The 6,043-nt window shown below is 41.2% G+C and overlaps 1 pseudogene; it reads right to left on the reverse strand.

The window, feature by feature from the left end:
- Positions 1–875: 875 nt before the first annotated feature.
- On the reverse strand, positions 876–1,954 carry LOC138144460 (transcription factor E2F4 pseudogene; annotated as a pseudogene).
- Positions 1,955–6,043: the final 4,089 nt, after the last annotated feature.

Consider the following 6,043-nt stretch of genomic DNA (forward strand, 5'->3'; position numbering starts at 1 on the left):
GGTTCTGCAGCTCTAAAATTTGTTTAGAGTCCCCTTTTTACATGGATTGGGGAAGGTAGAAGCCGGAGCAGTGGGGAGGTCCTGCTTCTATTCTGCCATCTTGACTCCACCCCCCACTGTACAAATATTACAGGCAATTTCCTTACACTGCAAAAAGTATAAAAATAATCTTTATATAGGAATCTGTTCATTCCTGTAAATCTCTCTAAATCTCTTTCCAAACATTTCCTAACTGGAGGCAAGGGATGGTACATATCATAGCTGAGGCAGGGACCTCCTCCTTCCACCCCTGGGCTAGAGGGGGAGCCTTCAGCCTAGGGGCACAGGGATGGGGATCCATCTGGTTTGGGGAGTCACTTGGCCTGTCTCATTAACCTATTATGGAGCAGCAAGTAGGACACATGGGGGAAGGGGGATGTTGTTGGCAAGGGGATGGTCACATTCCTGCTCCTTTCAGAGAATGTGTCTTGGCCTCCCTTCTCCCCTCCACAAAAGAGTTTGCAGGACTCTTACAGACTCCGGGAGAGCCTGGTTCAAACTCAGGCAGTTGGTTTGTCTGGTTTTTCTTTTTTTATATATGGGCTTGTGTCCTCACCCTGGCCCTGGTCTTGGCCTTTTGGGCTCTGAGGGGAGGAGCATGGGCAGGTACAGTGGAAGGGAGAAAGTGGGAAGCAGGATCTCTTAGGTAGCCTCAGTGATGGGAACTAAGGATACTGTATCACTGGCACAGCAGAGCCTGAGCTCTAAGACCAGATATGGGATGCAAAAGGAGGTGGGGACATGAGGTTTCTGGCCCTAAGAAGAGAGGCACGTGGAAAATGCTTTGGCTACCTGTTGACAGAGGATAATGATATTGGGGGGAGGGGAGAGAATTGGCCCTTCTCCCCCATTTTGCATAGTGGATGGACAAACTGGCCAGTGGAAGGAATAAGAAATATGACTCTAATTGTGCAATTTGGAAAGGGGGGGATTGAAGGGGCCTGGCGGCTGGTCAGTCTGTATCCAGAGGAATCCTGAGGACACTGGGCATGGCAGGAGAAGGAAAGATGGAAGCAACCCCAAGTCAAACAGTCTTGTCTGCACATGGCCCCAAGGACAGCTGCAGAGTCAGAGGTTAAGGACTGGCACATCAAAGAGGTCACAGATGCCTTCACTTTTATCCAAGTTGTAGATGTAGTCGTTGTCTCCAGGGGGAGGAGAGAGGTGGAGCAGAGGGGCAAACACTTCCGAGGACATCAACTCCTCCAGCAGCCCGGAATTCATGCACTCTTTCATTGGATCAAACATTTCTGACAGCTGTTTGGGGAGTTCCAGTATGCCTGTAGGATCCAGTTTGATTGGCTCAAAAGAGGTAGAAGGGTTGGGCGAGATGGAGCTGCTGTCCAAGGACACCGAGGACTGGAGTGGCTGGGTTCCAAGTGCAGCAGTGGATGCAGTGCTGAGGGTACCGAGTGCTGTCTGTCCCAGGGCCACTGCTGCTTCCTGCAACTGGGCTGGCTGCTGGCTGCCCAATGGCACTCTGGTCCTGGGTGCTGGTCGGAGAGGTGGGGTGGGGACTGCCGGGGAGTGAGGTCTCCTGGTGCCAAGAGGGTGCTAGTCTCAGTTGTGTGGGGGAAGGAATGGCTGCCTGGCACTGAAAGAGATCCTCAGGTGGAGGCACAGGCACAACCACAGGGAGAGAGCTCATGCAGCACCGATGGGACCACTGGTACTTCTCAGGTGGCTCTGATACTTCTTCTGCCCATTTAGGCCCTCAGGAACTGGCACTTCCAGGCTGGTACCTGAAGCGGCCCAAACACCCAACAGAGTGTCCCCCGTAAAACATTTGCAGATATCCTCATGAGTCACATATGTATGCTAAGCAGTTGTTCTGCACATCCTCAGTGATGTCCGGATGCTTGTGCTGGTCCAGCTCCTGCTGTTGAAGCTCCTCAATTTCAAGGGAGAGGTCATTTAAAAATTATTGAACTATCTGAAAGCTAGGATCAAAAAAAGAGCCTAGACACAGTATTTCAAGAAGTTATAAAAGAAAACTGCTTTAATATCTTTGGTTCAGAGGGTAAAATAGAAGTTGAAAGAATCAACTGATCACCCCCTGAAAGAGATTCCAAAATGAAAACTCTCAGGAACATTATAACCAAATTCCAGAATTCTCAGGTGAAGTAGAAAATATTATAAGCAGCCAGAAAGAAACCATGCAAATATTGTGGACTCACTGTCAAGATCACAGAAGCTTCCACAGTAAATCAGCAGAAGGCTTGGAATGTTACCAAAGGCAAAGGAGCTAGAATCACAGCTAAGAACAACTTACCCGGCAAAACTAAGTATAATCCTTCAAGGGAAAAAATGGATATTTCATGAAATACAGGACTTTCAAGCATTCCTGATAAAAAGACTAGAGATGAAAGGAAAATTTGATATTCAAACACAAAACTCAAGAGAGGCATAAAAAGTAAACATGAAAGAGAGATCACAAGGGACTTAAAAAGGTTAAATTGTTTACATTTCTATATGGGAAGATGATACATGAAACAGCTAAGAATTTTATCGTAATTAGGGCAATTAGAAGGAGTCTATATAAACAGAAGGTATGGGTATGAGTTGGTTATGTTGGGATGATCTCAAAAAAAGATGAAGAGATGAAAAAGAGTGATGCACTTAGAGAAAGGGGGAGGGAGGGGAAATTGTTTCACATTAAAGAGGCATTCAAGGAAGAGCTTTTACAGTGGAGAGGAAAATGGGGTGGTGGTGGTGGGCAACATTTGAACTTCACTCTCATTGGAATTGGTTCAAAGAGGGAAGAATATATATATATATATACACACAATAAACTGGGTGTAGAAATCTATCTTACCCAACAGAGAAGTGGAAGGATAAAACAAAGGGGGAATGGGAATGATAAAAGGGAGGGTAGATTAAGGAAGATAGTGGTCAGAAGCAAAACAGACTTTTGAGGAGGGACAGGGTTAAAAGAAAGAGAGGAAGATAAACAAAAAAATAGGATGGAAGGAAATATAATCATAACTATGAATGTAAATGTGATGAACTCAGCCATAAACCAGAAGAAGATTGAAAAATAGATTAGAAACCAGAATCTAACAATATGTTGTTTACAAGAAACACATTTGAAACAGGAAGATACATGCAGAGATATAATAAGGGGCTAGAGCAGAATCTATTGTGCTTCAGCTGAGGTTTGGACAGAGAGACAGAGAGACACAGAGAAAGAGACAGAGATAAAACTAGAATCTCAGACAAAGCAAAAGCAAAAATAAACCCAACTAAAAGAGATAATCAGGGAAATTACATTTTGCTTTAAAAAAAAAAGTACTGGGGCAGCTAGGTGGCACAGTGAATAATATACTGGACCTGGAGTCAGGAGGACCTGAGTTCAAATCCAGCCTCAGATACTTGACACATTTACTAGTTGTGTGACCTTGGGGAAGTCACTCAACCCCAAGAGCCCTGCCTTCCCCCCTCCAAAAAAAAAAAAGTACCAGACAATGAGGCAGCTAGTGGTTTAGTGGATACAGCATTGTACCTGGAGTCAGAAAAACCTGAGTTCAAATTTGTCCTTAGACACTTACTAGCTATGTGATCCTAAGCAAGTCATTTAACCACTGTTTACTTTAATTTATTGGAGGAAAAAATGGCAAACCACGTCAGTGCCTTTGCGAAGAAAATCCCATGAATAACTTCGATGTGCTATCGTCCACAGGTTATTGAAGAAGTGGACACAACTGAACAACTGAAACTAGAGACAATGAAGTAATACAAAAATATTGTGGCAAATTTCTCTGATAAAGGCCTTGCTTCTCAAATATATAGGGAACTGAGTCAAATTATAAAAATAAGAACCATTCCCTGATTAATAAATGGTCAAAAGATATGAACAAGCAATTTTCAGAAGAAGAAATCAAAGCTATCCGTAGTCACATGAAAAAATACTCTAAATCACTATTGACTGGAGAAATACAACTTAAAGCAACTCTGAGGTACCACCTCATATCTGTTATATTGCCTTATGTGACAGAAAAGAAAAATGACAAATACTGGAGGGGTTGTGGGAAAACATGTACACTAATGCACTCTTGGTAAAGTTGTGAACTAGTCTAACCATTCTAGAGAACAATTTGGAACTATGTACAAAGGGCATAAAACTATGCTTGGCCTTTTACCCAGCAATACCTGTACTAGATCTATATCCCAAAGAGATCAAACAAAAAGGAAAAGGACATATGTGTATATGTGTGCGTATACATACACACAAATATTTATAGTAGCTCTTTTTGTGGTGGCAAAGAATTGGAAACTGAGGGGATCATCAATTAGGGAATGGCTGAACAAGTTGTGGTATATGATTGTGATGGAATACTATTGTGCTATAAGGAATGATGGGGAGAATTGTTTTAGAAAAACCTTAGAAGACATGAATTCATGCAGAATGAAGCAAGCAGAATCAGGAAACCATTGTTCATAGTAACAGCAATACTATAAGGATAATCAATTGTGAAAGACTTAGTTACTCTGATCAATACAATGACCCACAACAATACCAAAATACTCTTGATAAAAATGTTATTCACCTCCAGAAAACTAATGAACTCTAAATGCTAAGTAAAGTATAATTTTTTTCACTTTCTTCATTTTTCTTTCTTTTTTTGCAACAGAGCTAAAATGGAAATATGTTTTACATAATTTTATATGTATAATTGCTATATTTATTGCCTTCTCAGTGGACTAAAGAGGTGCTGGAGGGAGAGAATTTGGAACTCAAAAATTTTAATACAAGAATGTTAAAAATAAATAATAAATGAGAGAGAAGAAAGAGACATAGAAACAAAAGAGAGGAAGAGAAAGGGGGAGAGAGAGAGAGAGAGAGAGAGAGAGAGAGAGAGAGAGAGAGCTTTAATGACCCTCTAGTAGTCACTCTACTTGCTCCTCCAAAAGAATGGCTTGAATGAGGGACTGAGCTCCTGGGGATTTTTTTGCTTGCTATCCTCCAACAGGATGTAAGGTCCCTGAGGACAAGGCCTGTTTCATTTTAATCTTTGTATCTCCAGTGCCTCAAAAATTGCCTAATAGGTACTTAATAAATATTTTCTGAATTTAAATAAATAGTATGAGAGATAGGCGCTGGAAGCATGACTGTTACACCATCATTGGTGTGGATAATGTGCTTAACAAACTAAGAATGATCTTTTGATGAATTGTTTAATAGGAGAATTGGTCTAGAGTAAATATTGCTCTACACTGCTTCCTGGTGGTAAAAAAGGAAATAACATTTACAGCCAAAAGGCTTGGGAGAGGCATTTATGCTGGAGTGAATGTCTCTAAGGGATTTCTACTTAGGCCTGACCTCCCTGGGGAGGTAGCTGTGACTTGGATCTCTCTACTTCTTTCCTGTCATGCTCTTTGAAACATGCCCCCAAAATAAAAAAAAATATTGTGTTCCTTAAACAGGTATTCAACAGTTAGGGGAGCCACCCCAAAGAAGCCTGGAGGTAGCTATATTGTGATACATGGGTAATTAATACACTGTTGACAGTATGTTGGCTATGTTGGTGGAGTATTAGTTCTGAAGAGCAACTTGGATTATGTTTCTTGTCATTTTTTTTACTTAAATTAATTAATTAATTAATTTTTAATTTTCAACTTTCACTTCCATAAGATTTTGAGTTTCAAAATCTTTCTCCTCCCTGCTCCTCAAGACAGCATGCAATCTGATATAAGCTCTACTTAAGTATTCATATTAAATATATTTTCACATTACTCGTGATGTAAAAAGTAATTGATGTTTCTTTTAAAAGTGACTAAAATATACCCCAGAGAGGTCAAAGAGAAAAGTCCTCATAAACACTAAAATAGTTATGGCATCATTTTTTTTTTGGAGGGGGGAAGGCAAGGCAATTGGGGTTAAGTGACTTGCCCAAGGTCACACAGCTAGTAAGTGTCAAGTGTCTGAAGCAGGATTTGAACTCAGGTCCTCCTGACTCAAGGGAGAGTGCTCTATTCACTAGGCATCACTTATAAAAAAATGAAA

Source organism: Petaurus breviceps, unplaced genomic scaffold (genome assembly GCF_028583685.1).
Source record: "Petaurus breviceps papuanus isolate PSGF00001 unplaced genomic scaffold, PetGlider_PUasm1.0 90700, whole genome shotgun sequence".
In the NCBI taxonomy this organism is placed as follows: Eukaryota; Metazoa; Chordata; class Mammalia; order Diprotodontia; family Petauridae; genus Petaurus; species Petaurus breviceps.